Source organism: Hesperophylax consimilis, chromosome 19 (assembly GCF_061612785.1).
Source record: "Hesperophylax consimilis isolate HC1 chromosome 19, BYU_Hcon_1.0, whole genome shotgun sequence".
Taxonomy (NCBI): Eukaryota; Metazoa; Arthropoda; class Insecta; order Trichoptera; family Limnephilidae; genus Hesperophylax; species Hesperophylax consimilis.
In genome coordinates, this window is record NC_142854.1 from 25,305,554 (window position 1) to 25,325,482 (window position 19,929).

The following is a 19,929-nucleotide window of genomic DNA, read 5'->3' on the forward strand; positions in this document are numbered from 1 at the left end:
TTTCTTGCGCACGCCGGTATTTAAACCCGCGACCTCCGGTTTGCTAGTCGAGAGCCGTACCCCTCGACCATGTAGGCCATCAACTTAACAGTATTATTCAGGCAATACTTTTTTTATGTATTAGGTTCTTCCTTCCGATGATGTACGATATGATATCATAAAAAAATACCATTTTGAAAACTAGATAAAATTTCGTTTTAGATTTTTATATTTTTTATTTATTTATTTATCGTTTCTTTACATTGTATCTTTTTTAATTAAGTTATAATTTTTAACCTCACTAGGACAAGCCTGTGTTGAGGTTATTAGATATATATTTTTGGTAACCGGATAAATCATCACAATGATAATTCATCACATCTTTAAAAAGTTATATAAAGTCATGGAAAGTGATGAAACAAAAACTTTTTTAATTGGGTTATGTAGGTTAGGTTAAAAAAAATCACCGTTTCCAATGACTTTATATCACTTTTTTAAAAGTGTGTTGAATTGTCACTGTGTTGAGTTATCATAGAACCATAATTTTAATATATAAGAAGTAGTATTTTTTAATCAAATATTTTTACTTCCAACTTTAAATCAAAAAAATGTACCTGCCGAAAGTGTGTAGTTACATATTGTTAATAATAACAGTTAGTATCAACTAACCAAGTGATAGGAACTGTTTTGAGTGTCAAACAGTTGAATTTTTATTATTTTTTTTTTTTGGTTTTAGGCATTTCACCCTGAAAAGAGTGCTTTGTGCCGGTAACAGTTAAAGTGGATAAAATAATTCGGTTAATCTATTGGGAGAATAATAAAACAAATTAAATATTGGACTCTTTTAGATTACTAAAACAAATTAAATGTTGAATTCATTCAGGTTAATAAACTTGAACCGATATTCATTGAATCGGCGGTATAGATTTAACTTTCGATGGAATGTGAAGGCTACGCGATGGTCGTCGTTTACGAGATGGGAGCGCAATAGAAACCTGGCTCGTATTAGATTCCGAATCAGAAAAATCCAATATCGACACTGGGTCGGGGGGCCTATCTTCGTCTTCCTCCATAATATAAAAAAAACATAACTTTTAAAAATTAAACTGAAAAAATAATACGCAGTCTATTTCATTGACTGTACAAACAAAAACGGATTAGCCGTAAGCAAGGATGCAAACAAATAGGTATACGATAAACAAAATTAAATAAAACGTAACAATAATCTCTTATCTGTATGCGGCACAGGAACGGGCGAACGGCACTCAGCAATAGGTACACACAACCACTGTTGACCGCGGCTCGACACTCCGCTTTTTATCGGACTCTTTTTATTATTTAATGGTTATTTTACTTCGAAAATCGTTAATGAAAGTTGACCAAAGGTAATTTCAATTTATTGCCGTTATTTTACTGCCAATCAGGGTCTAAATGAAACTTTAGGAAATGGCCCCTAAAATTAACAATTCCGCTGGTTTTACGATGGAGTAAATAGTAATTAGCCGTCTACACTGGGCTTAATTATTGTCGACAATTGTTCCACAAATTTAATGCGATGGCGAAGTTTAATGCTAAATTACTATTTTGATTAATCTTTATAATGAATTGGTGTACATTATGAATACTAAAAAATATGCTTTAAAAATATAAATTACTCAATAAAAAATATAAATGTAAACTACTAAAAATTTTTTTTTTCATAAGAAATGTATGAACGCGTAAAGAAAACAACTTTTTAAAAATTATTGGATAACTTTTTTACTTTCTTATAAAATTATTTACAAAATAAATAAAAACCAGTTTTGTGTTTGAAATCGAACGTTTCTAGACTCCATTTGTCAAGAGATTTTAATGCCTATCACCTAAAATATAATGTACACCAAGAATATACATATTTTTGGCTTGTAGCTTCCTCTTAACAACTACTTCAACATGGGTCGCCTCAAGTCCCTTGTCCACTCAGTCTTTTCCTCAAAAACGCCCTCCACACAGCATCCCCAAAATGACATAGGTCCTGAGGGAAACTATTTCCTCCGATGTAAAATTTAAAATTAAAAATCGTTTCATTATTATTTTTTGATGTGAATATTGCACAAGAGTACCAACAGCTCCCAACCGTCTGGACTCAATTAGACTATGGCATCCCCAATTGGGGTATGTTGTAACATGAACTTGGTTTGGCTTGGACGAACTATTCAAGAACCATTTGAAACCGCGGGGTGTGATAACATATCCATCTCTTGTCTCATCAAAGACCCAAAAAATCAAGCCGTTATAAATGCATTAAAAACACAGAAATAAAATGGTTCATTATGCACCACTTTGAATTCAAATAATTTTAAAACTTTGTCATACAAGATGGCTGACAGGCAATTTCTCCTCAACCTAGATTTGACTTCAATGCCATTCATACAAAATCGCACTAATGCGATGTCCAGATCTTTTTCGGTTCAGGTCTGGAGCCAGTGAGACTATGGCTTCCCCAATTAGCGTATGTTGTAACGATTATTTGTAATGGGGATACTGAGAATATGTTAAGCAAATGCACCATCATTATACAGGGTTTTCCAATAAGAGGTGTTATTTTGAATAGCCCGCTATTTCGGTAGATGTCAATTTTGAAGCTGTCATTTTTTGATATTTGACAAGTAGAAACTACGTCATTAATAAATATGGAACGATACACGCTTCAACTATGCATTGAAATTATTAAAATTCACTTGAGAGAATCAAATGCAAATCATCTTGAGTGATGAGGCCCATTTCCACCTCGGTGGCTTCGTCAACAAGCAAAATTGTCGCATCTGGGGCTCTGAAAACCCAAAATTTATTATTTAAAAACCCTCTCTGTCCTCAACGTGTAACTGTTTGGTGCGGTTTATGGTCCGGCGGAATCATTGGTCCTTACTTTTCCGAAAATGAGGCTGTAGCAACAGTTACGGTGAATGGATTGCGCTATTGAGAAATGATTAATGATTTTTTATGGCCGGAATTGGATGGTATTGATCTATACAACGTTTAGTTTCAACAAGACGGCGCTATGTGCCACACAAGCAACGAAACCATTGATATTTTACGATTGAATATCAAAATAACACCTCTTATTGGAAAACTCTGTATATCAATCATATGAATGAATTCTTGTGAAACAGGACAATTTAATTTTACTTGCGCACGCCGCTACTGAACCCGCATTACTCATTTAAAATAAAACCTCAAGAAAACTGAAATAGCCTGATGGAAAATTTAAAATGAAAATTTACCCTTTAACTCCATACCATACATTTGTGATTTATTGTTTTTTCCCACATTAATAAATCATCCAAGGATAAAGAAAAAACTTTACATTAATATTTTTTTAACATGTTCCGGAGCTAGTGGAAATATGGTATTTTCAATCAAGGCTGTTGTGACACTGAAAGAAATGGAGGTTGTAATGGTTCCACCCTTCTTACATTTATACCTATATTGAAATAATGGTTATTTCTCCTGTCTGATCTGCAAAATGTTTTAACATCCTGGTCATTGCCCTTCGACTTTCCTAAGCTGTTGGTGGCGCCCTTAGAGGACTACCTTAAGAAGAAACCCTAGCTAAGTCTTTCGACCCCCGTATGGAACATACGGCAGAAGATCTTAAGATTTAATTCGCAATAATGCCCCTTTTTCAGCGTTGTGTATTTTTTGGTTTTGAAATTCATATGAGATATGAACGGGCTATTAATGCATATATTTGTGGTAATCCTGGTTCGTTTAAATTAGAGTGAATGAGCCCTTTACCATTGAAATTTTAAAAACTTTCTTATAAGACCGCGCGTTTAGCCTACTCTCGTCTCCTACAGTACCCCTAACTCTAATACAGTAGTAATCAATTGTAAACCTTTCCTTTTAAGCTCTTTCCTACCTTAAATAAATCCGAGGACATGAAATAGTTTCGTTATTGCACAAATTAGTATAGTATGGTATTGACATGCATAGTGCGACGGTTTTCACCATCTCAGCTCCGGGGTCGCCTTCATTCTGTTTTACATATATTAATTTTGTTATTCGACACTTAATCTTTTATATGGAAGGGACGAGAGGGGGGGGGGGAGAGAGGAAGGGTAAACTATGTGATCGAAATGTTTTTTTTTTTGCAAATTACGTTGGCTCCTCCGCTGACCAAATACGAGAACGGTGGATGGTGATCAGAAATCAAACGCTGACCCCGACGTGGCTACACTATACCCCACAGCTGGCGACCCATTTCATAAAGGTACCCTGACCTGTCGGATGCATTCACGTCCAAGAGAAAGCGAATTAAGTCATCACGCCACTTCCGAAATCGCTCCAACGCCCATTCCTCCGGACGAGCTACTTTACTGAGTCTAGATGGGGAAGGTAATTGCATCCCATATCATGATACTAACGCGAAAGGTGTGTCGTGTAGGTTTTGCCTGATGAAGCTCAATCTCCCACGTGCCGTCAGACCTACAGTTCACCTCAAAGAAGCTGCTGTAATTCCGCCAAGGGAGCGTTCCAGTTGGCTTACATCAGCCTCTCGGTCGACACCATTTGATAATGTGATAGTGCTGCGGACTTATCCCCACGTCATCTCACGCCGCCGCCCTCCACGTGGATTTTCACAGACGTCCAAAGTGCCTTCGTCCTACACGCCCCAACTGCAGGCCATGTTCCCGTTCATTACCAATTGGCATCACTATTTCCATTCCACTTTCGTGCCCAATAACTCCACACGGCCCCGTCAGAGGGTGTAGTCCATCCAGCGCTTCGTTGGCCCGATCCGTCCACGCTGACAACCCCTCTCACGTGATAGCGTGAGAAAAAAAATCCTTCTGTCTAGTCCGTGTTTGTGAGAAACGGATTTGCAGCGACGCTATCAGACATTACCCAACTATGAAGTTTACTCGAGGGGTAAATTTGGGAATGGGGTAAGGCTTGAGGGTAATTATATTGATATTGTCGGGGAATCCTGAAAATTGACATGTTGGTTTTATGTACATATTAAAGTGGATTAGTAGTAACTGTCAGTCGGCAAATATCAGCTTCACGCGTTCCAAGTCCATCTGGGAATTTGGTTGAATTGAATTGGAAATAAAACACTTACCCAGCCCCTATCCGCTAAATAACAACATCCGGGTTGGGTTTTACACAACCGTTGCCATTTTGGGCGGGGTGTTCGCGAATATCACTAGATTTACCCTGAGCTTATACATAATATCTTTACCTCCACCTGATACATCCTCAACATTATTTTCCTAATTTTTATTGTGTTACCCTCTCTACCGGCCGTAACGAATGTGCTTCGATATCTCCTCCCTAACCTGGTAGTTATTGAAAAATTTCGTTGTAACACGGCTTCGATCGAGCCCAAAGCGCGGTAGCAAGATACTTAGGTATATAGATTTCCGTTATAATTTGACTTTAATCCGAGGCTCCATTGAAGCCCCCAATTAAAGTTTTATCACTTTCGTTTAATTTTTTCCGAGAAGAATATTTTTGGTTTATTATCTTTTGACCACAATCTTCTGTTTATGACCCGTGACTCTAATTGAATCCATAGCAATCGCGCTCAACTTTATTCGAGAAGAAATTTTAACGTTTATTAATTTTTATACAATTCATTTATAATCCGTGACTTTATTTGAATCCATAACAATCGCGTTCAACTTTATTCGAGAAGGAATTTTTAGCGTTTATTAATTTTAATTACGACTCGTTTATAATCCGTGGCTTTATTTAAAACATAAAAAGAATCGCGTTCAACTTTATTCGAGAAGGAATTTTTAGCGTTTATTAATTTTAATTTCAATTCGTTTATAATCCGTTACTTTATTTAAAACATAAAATCGCGTTCAACCTTTCAACCTGAATTTTGTTATTACGTCAAGGACACTGAGTCTAATTTCTTCAAACACTGAATTTAACTGTATGTTTTTGCCCAGAAAATCTCTAAGTCCAGGATAATGACCAAAGTGATAATTCCTCCTAGCGCGGCGCGTATACTCCCTTAAAAGGTCCTCGGCGACTTGTGACGGACTATATCGATTTGTGCCCGCGCATGATGTCTTATAGCAGTAATTAACTACGCTTGTCATTGCGATCCAACCTTTATTGAAGCGTTACGGTCTTATATTTCTCGCACAATATCCTCTGTGTGACTTAAAACTTATCAGACTTACCCTTCTGCGTTTCTCAGAAAAAATGGGCATCTGCTGTCTCACAACACAGGCCCGTACTGGTGAAATTCTGAAGTTTGCCCCATCCTGCAGGTGCCTTATAATCCGTCAAAATTGACCTGTTTTTCTAATTTAAATTTTTCGCGTTCCTATTTGGTCCGTGATGTGTGTTCTGATGACCTTTCCTTTAGTGCGCTAAGACGTCCTCTTACGCGTAACTAATCAAAATTTTCCTCTTAACTTTCCGTTTTCGTGGATATATCCTACAGCCTACCTTTAATCTTCTTTCTCCCGTGTGGAAATAGAACTCGCAACTCGCCTTTTGTCGAATTGAATGCTGTACACGTCCGTTCCTCCCTTTACCTCCCGAATCGATCACTTCTGACAACCATTCCCCTTCCTCCGTATGATAAGTCCCTTGCGTAAGGTCGCCTCCTACATTGCACATTTATTCACCTTCCCCTTTCGTAGTTTAGTATAATAATCACACTTTTCACTGATTATTCCAAGTTCCTAAGGCCTTTTCGGTACTTGTTCTAGTTGAAATGTCCCAGTACACATCATGTCGCTCACCCTTTGCCTTTCGTCCGAGATCGCATCGGTTTGATAACCTGTTTATTTCTTTGGCCAGTTTCATTTTAAGAACTATTACTGAATTTTCACGATTCCTCTCTGCAATTATGGGTGTTGGCCTTAATGATTCTGTCACACGCCTATCTTCTCTCTTCGTCCCTCAACTCGTTTCAAATCAATCAGAGGTCTCAAGTTCCCTTCACAACAAACCCGTATGTACTCGGTCATAATTCCTCTGCCAAGCGTCTATACATTAATTTTAATGTATTTTCGTCTTCCATAAGCCACGTATAAAATTAAGTACTTTCGATAATGGTTATTACCGACTAAATGACGCAGAACCATGTTCGAAATTTTCCCAAAAATCAACTCTCTCAAGTGTCTGAAATTGGCAACCCTCTTACTTCTTTTAACCTCGAGTAACAGGCCTGTTGCTACCAAATCTCGCTCCGTCCGAGTGAAGTTATGCGTTCAAAAAAGGTTGTGAACTCCTAGAATGTCAAGTGATTTAACCTTGATCCTAGCCCCGTTCGTTCACCTATTCATTTTGTGGGAATATTTCCAAGGTCGATGCTATATAAATCAAAACCTAAACACGCCCCCTATCTGTAATTCCCTTTGTCCTGTCAGAAAGTCACGCCTACCCCTTTCGTCGCAACCCTAAAGGAAACTCCCCCACCTTTGTATGCAGTTCCCTGTAATTCATATGCGACTGTGCCGACAGATAGCGCTACTATGACGGATTATATCATCTACCTTTTTTTTTTTTTTTTTTTTTTTTTATTTAGTTACTATATTACATTTTTTTAAACATTTTTATAAGAATTATATATATTTATATGATTAATTGATATAGATTTTTATAGTCCTCCTCACTAGGAGATCCTGTGCTGAGGGGGACTAGGTTTTGAATAATTTTTCAGCGACTTCTATGGTTCGACTTCATGTTTTGGGTAAGGGTTTCCAGAAACTTCTACGACGATGTTTTAAATATGCTAGTAAGTTCTTTTTCCGGTAATTCCTTAAGCCAAGATTTAATGTTCTTAATGCAGTTGTTTTTTGTTTTGATTTGTTTGATACTAAGTGGGAGTTTGTTATATACCTTTACTGCTAAAAATTCAGAGCTTCTTTGTCCAAAGGTAGAGTTACACTTTGGTATAGTTAGTATCTCTGTTTGTTTGGCTCTGGTATTATGAGTATGTGAGGTGTTTTCCTGAGAATTATTTTTGAGGTGTTGTACCAAAATGTTTTTGGCATAGATTTTCTGTATGCTTGGAACGTCAAATTGTTTAAAAATTTCTGTTGTTGATGTCCTTATGGGAACCTTTAGTATGGTCTTTATGATGCAATTCTGAGTTACCTTCAGCTGTTTTATATGTTTTGATACTGCTGAGCCCCATCCTATTATTCCATATTCCAATTTGGAGTGGCATAAAGCATAGTAAACTCTCTTTAAATCCGTAGCTGACAAAATGTTCCGTAATTTTTTGAAGAAGTAGATGAGTTTAGTTAACTTTTTTGAAGTACGATCAATGTGTGAATCCCAGTGTAGTTTATCGTCAATTTCAATACCAAGATATTTTATGCTTTTGGTTTGAGTTATAATCGAGCAGGAACATTGAGGAAATTTTTTTTGACATTCATGTAGTTTGAGTATATGCTCATTCATTGGTTGTCCTCTTTTGTTTTTGGAGAAAATTAAATATTTGGTTTTATTCACATTTAATGTAAGGGAGTTTGCTTTAAGCCAGTTTTGAAGAACAGTTAGGCCATGTTCAGCCTCCTTATATGTGCTTGTCCAATCTTGTTCATGGAATAAAATTACAGTGTCATCTGCAAAGCTCATTATGTTTCCTTTGATGGGAAGATTCATAAGGTCATTTATGTAAATTAGAAATAGTATAGGTCCTAATACGCTTCCCTGGGGAGAGATCTTGATTCATCACAAGGTTGAAAAGCAAAGGGGTTGTTCTGCGTTAGAGCGTTGGAGGTAAAAAAAAGTGGAACCAATTTTTCGCTTCGTGTCTCTTCTAAATTTATTTTTTCTTATATATAAACATTATGTGTAAATTAATGGGGATAGCCTGAAATGCCGAAAAAAATGGTTCAAATTTTTAAAGTGCCAATTAAGGAATTTTCTGATAAAAATATTCATTTATAGATAGGTACTTTATGGCTTGTCTGCATAGACTAAAAATGCTTGTCTGTGATTTTATTAAAACAAACGCTTACAATTTAATGAAATGTAAATTCAAACCAAAAGTTAAAAAGTTCATTGAATCCGAGTTAAACACAGAGTATTTTAAATAATCGACTATTATTGTGTCGTGTCCAAATTACTTAAGGAACAGCCGCCTTTGTGTATAACGAACCTTCCTTTTTTTATTTTTTGGAATAACTTAGTTAGTAAAACCTCAAATTGTAATATTTAATTATTGGACAATATTAACGATTCCTAAACGAAAATCTGAAACAGAAAAATTAGAATACGGTCACATCTAGGACTCGAACCCAGGACCCTTGAGTTGCAGGGGGATATATAAAGGCCTTGCGATCATATATAAAGATAGTTGCCAATTAAAATGTACGGTGAGAAAAATGAAGACAATGTTGGTAGTTCTTATTCGAAGTATGATACAGTTAAATATGACTGAAGGAGATAGGGTCCCATTAGCTCAGTGGTAGAGCGTGCCCCGGCAAGGCAAGAGTCCTGGTTTCGAGTCCTAGATGTGACCGTATCGCTTTCTGATTTTTCTGTTTCAGATTTTCGTTTAGGAATAGCTAATATTGTCTTCAATAATTGAACCTTCCATGTTTTATATATCTTCCACCTATACGGATAAAATGGCGCGATTGTTAGAATTGACATTTAAATTGTTTTCTAGAGAGGAAATGAAATAAATTAAAGCCTACGGATATTTAAGTCGATGAGAACGGAAAGTGCTTCTTAAGTTTTTGACTTTGATTATTTGAAATGTTTCAGAAGTGCCATAAAGACACCATTTTAGGGCATGCTGGTTTTCGTCATAAAATTCATAAGGTTATTTTATGGCGTTCTAAATTGACTGTAAATCACCACTCAATATAATATTACGAACTGAAAAAAATTCACTTAACTTCAATATTGATAACGTATTTATGACTTGCTTATTTCAATCGCCTTTTTAAATACTTTGGCAAATCATTTTTCATAAAATCGTCTTATAACATGACAGATATTGATTCTATCAGCTGAATCTGAATTAGTTAACCGTTTAAAAAGAAGAAAACTGTCTTTAGAAAGAGAGATCAATAAATACGCTTGTTAGGGGCAGCGCGCGAATGTATAAAAAAAGATTATAATGAATCTACTTTAGGGATTATAATTCGTAATGCGGGGTTTTTAGGTTATTGATTACGATTCCTGAGATTGTGGGTTTGAATCCATTAAATATATGTATTATTGAAGATAATACGAATATTGGCAATTTTCTGAAATGAAAATTTGAAACAGAAAAATCATAAAAATATACATCTGGGACTTGGAGCCAGGACCTTCGCTTTGCCGGGACGTAGCTCTACCAACTGCCCTAATGGGACCCTAACAGAAGAGTATGTATGAGGCGATGTGTGTTCCAAGTAAAATCCACGCTCTTTGGTGATCCATCTTCTCTGCGTACTCCTGAAAATGATTTAATTCACTTTATATAGTAGTTGCAAGTTGTGCTTGTACTTTCAGAATCGCCCTATTGCAAAGCCATCTTTCAGAATTTAAATGTTGCTTGAAATGTATTTGGTGACCAGATTTGAACAGTCAGATACTTCCCAACATTCCTCTTCCTCATCTCCTTCCCATCTCACACCCTTAAGTCTCTCAAGATACCTCATTAAATGAATATGCCGTAGTTGACAGTAGGGAGTAGTTGGGACTTGTGCCGTATTTACAATAATTTGAGCAAAACTGAAAATAATTTTCACTCTAAACATGATTATTTTTAAGCAGTATATGTGACAATGTGTATTGTAACCCAAAATAGCACAAATAAATACAAAAAATCTACCCGGAAAATATTATTTTTTTAACTGTAAATACATACAAAACTTTATAGAATCTCGATCGGATAGTAGTGACAAGGGAGGCGTGACAGAGGAAGGTGAGGAAGTACCCGGCTATTCACATCTGGTCACCAAACACGGCTAAAGCCATTTAAAAACGTTTAAATTTTGAATGGTGGTCGATACTTAGGCAACACTGAGAGAATCTACCACTCTGAAACGTGACGCAAAAAAACTATAATATTATTTTTAATTTATAAATTGTGAAATAAAAAAAATTATTCAAATATAATTTACTTGCGCACCTAATCGCTTCTTAATCGTAGCCAAGAATCATAATCACTCAACCGCGGATACCGTCAAGTTATGATAATTATGTTTCGGCGTAGTCAATTCGACCAAGAATAGAGTTTAAGGTATAAGGGTTCTGTTGACGCAACTGTTAATCTTCCTTTAACATTTTCCTTGCATTTTTCTCATCCTATTTTTAGCTACAAGTACCTATCATTTTCTGACTATACCCACGTGTGGGTGTGACAGCTTACATCAATAAACGTGACTGTCAAATCAGTTTATTGATGGAGCCTGTTTGATGAACATCTATTGTTATCAGTGCTGTTATTAATATCGACTCAGGGTAGAAGGCCTGTGTAGTGAACATATTCGGTTCACTCAGTGTGTTTCATATCCAACCTGGATGTTATGGAAGCTTGTGCGTGAAATCATATCTCCTGTGAGTGAAATCATACCATCACCATCCTTGAAGAACATCAAAGGGGTAAGTCGGATTCCTTCCCTACTCCATGTTCATCATCTCCAACCATAGTTGTGTCAACTTCAAAGTTCACAATTAATATTTTACTGTCCACTCTTGATTCGCCTATTGCGATCACAGGTTTGATTAATCGATTCTTAAAGCAGTGACTTATTATTTCGTCGACCATTTTGACAGCTTGACAAATTACACGACAAAGGTAGATAAAACAAATTATTGTCATTATATATGCAGGGGATCGAGAGATGTACCTGACTTACTTTAGCAGTGAGTCTTGAGATTATTTGTGCAGAATGGCCTACCTAACAAGAACGTTAATGTTCCCTGTCGAAATGTTTCCCATAAAAATGTTACCAATAAAAGTGTAGCAGGAGAGAGTAAACAGAAAGCATAAATAAACAACTCACTAACTACAAGGTTCTACAGGATTTTCCAATAAGAGGTGTTATTTTGATATTCAATCGTAAAAGATCAATGGTTTCGTTACCTGTGTGGCACGTAGCGCCGTCTCGTTGAAAGTAAACGTTGTCCAGATCAATACCATCCGATTCCGGCCATAAAAAAATCATTAATCATCACTCGATAGCGCAATCCATTCACCGTAACTGTTGCTCCAGCCTCATTTCGAAAAAGTAAGGTCCAATGACTCCGCCGGACCATAAACCGCACCAAACAGTCACACGTTGAGGATAGAGAAGCTTTTCAACAATATCTCTTTGGTTTTCCGAGCCCCAGATGCGACAATTTTGCTTGTTGACGAAGCCACCGAGGTGGAAATGGGCCTCATCACTCAAGATGATTTGCATTTGATTCACTCAAGTGAATTTTAATAATTTCAATGCGTTGTTGAAGCGTGTGTATCGTTCCATTTTTATCGATGGCGTAGTTTCTACTTGTCAAAATGACAGCTTCAAAAGTAACTACTACCGAAATAGCGGGCTTTTTAAAATAACACCTCTTATTGGTAAACCCTGTATATGTATATTTTGCACTGTGTCAATCCATTGCCACTTATGGAATATTTGCTTGGGGAAGCGCTACAAACACATCAATTGACCCGATTCAAAAAGTTCAAAAGGCAATAATAAAACTCATATTGCAAGTACCATTCTACACAGACTCAACCAAAATCTTCAAAACACTAGACGTCATGTCAATAAGACAACTTTATGCCAAAATTGCTCTCCTACACCTCACCCAAATAATCTTCATATTACAAATCAAGCAAAAGCCATAATAAAAACCAGGTCCTCAACAAATAAAACACTGAACATTCCGATAACACACACCACACACGGACAAAGACACTTTCAATACTACGCAACCAAACTTTTTAACAGTATGCCCATTACTTTGAAACAATTATTGACTACAAACACATCTACAAACTTTCTCAAAAAACATATCGTAGCCTTGATAAAAAATCAAAATATTCACTTTATTCAAAAGATTATAATTCCAAACCAAACATAACCAAAATATAATAAGTAAAATTAAATATTAAACACGTTCTTCAAGAATTACCTATCCACAAATACATACACTCGCATATAAAAGTGTGTTTTCATGTTTCAATATATGTCTGTGAAAAAAAAAATAATAAGAACTTTCTACCACAACACATAAATACCTGTCACCCTTAATCACAAACACGTTAACACCTCAGCACAGGTTCTCCTAGTGAGGTGCTCACGTTACATATAATATCACACAGACACAGTTTTACCTAAATCAACCTATGTTCTTCATTTTTTATAACCTTTTTTCTGTACTTTTTTCTCTGTACTGCAATATAAACCTCTGTAATAATTGGTAAAACGTGTATTCAAGAATAGACATAAATAAATAAATGACAAAGTACTGTCCTGCGAAACAACAACAAAAAGCACAAGAAACGACAAGAAACAAAACAAAAGATCACCATAGACATTCCACTCAACCTGCACTCACCTTTCAAAGTTTTCTATAGAAATTCAGAGTTTTTCATTGGTGGATGTGGTTAGGCAATTGTGTGACCTCACAAGCAATCGAGATTACCGTATCTTTTTCGCAGTTCCAATTTTGGATCGCAGTTATATCCCCCCCTGACAAAAAGACCGGTAAATCGTTTCAATGCCGAGTTTTTGAGCTCAACCAGAAGTTCGGGTTTATTTGGCTCTTTCCGGCACCAACACGACACCGCTAGTATGCTGCCCCGCTAAGGCGGTTGCACGTTGCATATAAACCAAACTATCAGTGTTATTTTTTTTTAGCTGGAATTTCATTATGTTCATGGTTTGAATTTCGCATAAATTTGATGATGAAAAAACCACTGAAGTTCACTTCAAACAGAAGATTTTGAAGGTACGTTTGATGATATTTTGCGTAGTTCAGCTTAATTTGATCTTTAGGAGGAAAGAAAGGAGTGAACCTGGCAATTGAAGAGGTCCTTATAGTAGGAGGAAGGAAACACAGAGGACGTAAGGGCAAAACGAACGCTGCGCTTTCAAAAAAGGTTTAGAAATTGATAAAATTGTTACTTTTATTTTTTTATAGATTCACTCCCGTACTTACCGATCCAGACGTAAACTGCCTCAAGAATGTATTCCTACAGAACCTTAAAGGCTTGGTTTTCGTTCAATTTATACGTAAAAAAGCAATAAACACGCAAAACGTTCCTTTTACGTGAAATCAGCTTTCCACCAAATAAAAACGTGTATATGACAAATTACATAGACAAGACACTTAGCCCAAAAAGTGGCTCTACTCTGTTGGAGGTTCGTACATCCACCTGATATCCGATATCAATCTAATATCGACTTGAAGTATACCTATATAGAAGTTCCTTTATGCTTGGTGTTGTTTTGAAAAGTCGACAGATTAATTTTTATAACTACATCTTTATTTATTTATTGTTAAGGAACATTTACAGTCTATTAACAAGAAAAAAATCATTAGATAAGCGCTGCAAAAAATGTATATGTCAACAGTCCACTTAAAAATGTTCACATCATTCACAGTTTAAGTGTAATTATACACTATGTATTAACAAAAAATATAAACAGCAAAACTAGAAAAAAAAAGAGATATCAAAAACAAAACATACTGATAAATATATGATCCGAAAAACAAAAGCAACAAAAATAAAACAGAAAACAAATAGAGTAAATATAAAAAACAAACAAACATTCACAATCTATTGGTAATGTGCTTTTTAAAATAAGCGAGCCTATTTGCATATACATATATCTATGAAGTTACGCTCAATAGAATTGTACAGACGACACATTCGAGACAATGGATTGAAGTATGCAATATTGTTCTTAAATAATTCTATATGGAATATATTCTGACTCCTTAGATTACGTCTATTAGAAACTTTAATAAGAATATTGTTCACACAATGAGTTGTTTCAAGCTTGTCATGAATAATTTTGTGTAGACATATAAAGTCAGCAAATTGTCTTCTTTTATTCAGGGTCGTAAAGTTAAAGTATTGGAGTCGTTCCTCATAAGATTGCAGTACGGCACTTAGTCCAAGTTTAAATGATAACAATCTTAGATTTTTTTTGTACAGATTCAATAGTTTTTGATTATTTCAAGTAGTGTGGGTTCCAGATAACACTACCATATTCCAATTTGTTTCTGACCAACGAGTGGTACAAGGTTATAATGGATTGGGTATTTTTGAATGGTTTCGATATTCTATGTATAAATCCAATCATTTTCAATGATCGTGATATCACTGATATGTCCATCAAACTTAAATTTTAAATACAGGTGTATAAATATTTTGTCTGTAATTTTAAAGTACTTAGCTCACACATTTTTTTATTTATTTATTTTTTTTTTTATTTAAAGAAAGCAAGACAAAAAAATACATATTACAGTAAATAATAAAATAAAAATACAGAAAAAAATAGAAAAGTTCCAATAAACTACTTTTCAGTAGTTTGTCGATGGCAACTTTTCACATAAAAAATATTTAAAAAAGATAAAAACTTATTTTACTTAATGACAACAGTGATAACAATAAAAATAACAATTTGTTTTAAAAATATAAAAAAATATACACAACAGTGATAGTATCTACCTATAGTTTGTATTAGACTCTAATACAAACTATTTCTTTCAGCGAGCCAATTTTTCAACATAATATTTGTTTTTACATTTGTACATTTTTTTATTTCAGCAGGTAACATATTTAAGCACCTAGGTATCATGTAGTCCAGTGTTCTTTGTCCATATTTGTTTAAATGCTTAGGTACAATTAGTCCTTCATTTAACGTAAAACGAGTATTGTAAGTGTGGTCTAGTCTATTTATGTATATAGGGCTATTCATATGCTGAAATATAATTTTATACCACAGAATTGATCTTACTGACAAAATTTTAAGATTCTGATAAAGGTATGGAACATTATGCCTTTGTTCGTATAAACTTTTATGAGCTAATAATTTAACTAGTGAATTTTGAACTGATTGAACATGGTTTATATTTGTTTTACATGAAAGCCCCCAAGCTGTGATTCCATACCTTATAATAGATTCAGCTAGTGATAAATAAATTATTCTAAGTGTACTTATTGGAACATAGAATTTCAATTTATATAATCTATTAACAATAGATCTCAGACGTTCACATACTTTATTTATTTGTAAGTCCCATTTGAAAAAACAATCAATAATAATACCTAAATATACATACTCTGTGACCAGCTCAATATTTTCACATGTACATATTGCAGGAATACCAACATGTAAGCAATTTGAAGTGTGTGTCTTTATTTCAGGTGTAATAATATTTGCCTTAGCATTGGGTGATCTAATATGTATCAATTTAGTTTTTTTGGCATTTATAATTAAACCAGAGTCGTGAGACCATTTCAAAAGTTCAATGTAATCTTTTTGTAATAGTTCAATACATAATTGCAAATCACTGCGAGAAATCACCAATGCAGTATCGTCCGCATATACAAAGTGTTTTACATGTTTAAAAATGTACTTAATAAAAGATACATAAATAATATATAAAATTGGTCCCAATATGGAACCTTGAGGAACGCCTGCTAATATTTTCCTTTGTTTACTTAAGGTGTTCAAAAGTTTTATTTTCATGCATCGGTTGTTCAAGTAATTTTCAAAGAGTTTTAGAAGTTTCCCTCTTATTCCTATGATTTCTAATATTTTAAATATTTTTTTATGATCAATAGTGTCAAATGCCTTGGAATAATCTATAAATAAGACTAATACATGATTTTTACTATTTAATTCATTATTTATTAGGCTGGCAAACTTCTGAATTAGCATTTCAGTGCCCTTTTTTTTCTGGAAGCCGTATTGATTTGTATCAATAATAGGAAAATCTTCTAAATATTTAATCAATTTCAGCTGAATGTATTTTTCAAGGATTTTTTCGAGTGATGGCAAAATACTAATCGGTCTATAATTACCCAATACAGTGTGATCACCGCCTTTATAAATGGGTCGGATGATACTACATTTTAAGTCATCTGGAATTTTTGCCTCAAATATGATTCTATTAACAAAATGGGCTATAATTGGACCTAAGGTAGATATGTGTTTTTTAATATCGCTCATTCTGATATTATCAATTCCAGGAGAAGAGTTTTTAAGTTGTCTTACAATGCTTTCTATATCAGAAATTTTGGCCCTTGGTAGGTACATAGTTTGAGGCATCTCCTCTGGTTCAAACCCAGTTGTCCTGTAATTACATTTATGTAACATATTGCAAACACTATCAGAGAAATAATTAACAAAATCATTATTTACATTTTCTTTGGTCTGATCTTTCATCAAATATTTGGAGGCAACTTGGTCACAATTATTTTTACATTTCTTTCCTAAAATTTGATTACACTCGTCCCATGTTTTTTTTGAATCTTGAAAAAGATTTTTGAATTTATCATTATAGTATGTGGTTTTTAATTTAAGTAACAATTTATTTAAAACATTTCGGTAACACTTATATTCTTTTTCATAGTATTTGTTTGTTGGAGCATTTTTCCAACGTTTATATAAATAATCTCTTTTTTTAATTTTATATAGTGCATCCGTAGATATCCAGTCATTTATGGCATGAGGTCTGCTTTTAGATTTTTTGCTAATTTCAATCGTGCTGTTTTTGTACAAGTCATCAAAATAATTTTTAATTTTTAAATATATAACAGAACATTCGGTTTCTTTTAGAAGCGATTTCCAATCATAATTACAAATATTTTTATCGATCAGTTTTTGCGAAAGAATTTTCACGTTATTAGAATCAGAAGATTTGAAATGATCTATTGAGTTATAGTGTATACTAACAGCCGTTGTATTGTGGTCTGCGATGTTATAGTCACACACGCACGCAGTTATTGTACTGGATAATCCAGCTGGTAGCTTTCCACTTAAACGCACATAAAAATGATCGATACATGAGCGGTTTATTTTCTGAAGAACTATTACTTCCCTAGTAGCGACATCTATACATTTTTTTAAATAGTTATTAGTAAGGATATTTTCATAATTTATTATGATAGCATCATTTTTATTCATAAATAATGTTCCATAATCAGGATATGTCTCATACTAAAGTTAAATATATGTTAACGTCGAGTAAGGGGTTAGAAGATGGGGCGGCAAACCCAAATCGGCAGAAGAATAATAATTTATTAAGTAGTGGAAGGAATAAGAGTGGGTGAAATAATAAGGGAATCATGACGGGAAACATGGATAGGTGGGAAAATACATCCGGCTTCCGTGGTCGACGGGTAAGGCTCTCGACTAGCAAACCGAAGGTCGCGGGTTCAAATTCCGGCGTGCGCAAGTAAATATTATTTGATCATTTTGTGTTATTTCATAATTCGTTAATTTAAAAAAATATATAGTAAACTTGAGGCAAGTTCCAGAGTAGAAGATACTCTCAGTATCGCCCTGGTGTATGACCACCGTTTGGAATTAGAAAGTTGCTCGAAGTAGCTTTAGCCGTGTTTAGTAACCAGATCTGAATAGCCAGGTACTTGTCATCTACCCCATCTCCTTCTCCTTCTCACTTCAGCCTCACAATGTATCCCAATTAGAGATGACATAGTCTCACTGACTCCAGATGATTGAGAGCAGTTGGGACTTTTGTGCGGTATTCACATAAAAACATATGAAAAGCATTTTTAAAGGAAGATTATTTATAATTTTACTGTCATTATTAACTGTAATTGGCAATTTTAAGGCTCTATGATTAATTAATATGATAAATTTGTTACATGAAATTTCGTTGAAGGAGACAACCTCGTCGGAACAACCCATACGGTCTATGAACCTTTTTCCTCTCACGTGAACACACGTAGGTACTTCACTCTGTACATAGAAGGATTGAAGTATTTATTGAATGGTGTACAAGGTGCGTTGTCTGTACCTCTTGCTTTAATGTGTACAAGACACAGACATCAAAAGTAATAGACTTTCCCTAACATGAAATCTGGATGATATCATTTCGACGAGCTAGAGGCAAACCACGTGACTATATTTCCGGCAGTAGGAGGGTTCGAGAATGCTTTGAATAAACTTTGACATCAGTCGTGCATCGACCACTGAGGAGCGCACAATGAAACACCATAACTAGACCATGAGCAGAAAAGCAAAGTTCGCTAAAGTAAAACAATGTCCGTTGTAGTAATTTTCTACGCAGGATCTGAATGTTAAATTTGAGAAAGATGGCTAAATTATAAAACATTACACACTAACAATAGTGTAACAAAATTTGAAATTTTGGAATCAAGCCCAAACTTTTGTTTTTTTCCGATTTGAGATATGTCCACACAAATTGGTCTGTTGTTTGTTTCTGACCGGCTCGTCTATTAATTTGAATGTCTATGCTACAAGTATTTCGATACAGAGACGTGTTTCAAGACCTAACATTTACAACGCATTTAGTTTATTTGCAAGAGAATGTGTAACTCATCACAAAAGCTTTTTAACCTAGGTTTACGATTACAGAATCCATTTCAAGAAAATTGAGTTTTTGCAAGGGATGAAAGTTCAAATTCTAACTAACTGGCTATCTATATACCAACACGCTGTTTACTCGCGGAGAAAGGCAGATGACGAACCTGGTCTTGAAATACACTCCATGCTTCATTCACATTCATACATCGTCTCAAACATACCCTTCTGTTATTCTGACTCTTGACATTGCCAGAATCAAGTATTTGATTCACTTCGAGCGTCCACTCAAGCGTCTTTGACTTATTCTGTATACCATTCACATTTATGTCATATATTCTAATTACAATCCATTCTTCGTTCCTTCGATCATCAGATTTGCATTCTTTGCGAATCTACACATTTATCACATGATCGTACATGATTATAACAGAATAAGAGATCTCATTTATACAGCATTTAGGATACTTTC

General features: G+C 34.8%; 1 protein-coding gene across 1 annotated transcript in view; it reads left to right on the forward strand.

Moving 5' to 3' along the window:
- The window catches only part of LOC149415043 (alpha-1A adrenergic receptor-like), a 52,068-nt gene that overhangs the window by 22,253 nt on the left and 9,886 nt on the right, over window positions 1-19,929 (forward strand). The window lies entirely within an intron of this gene.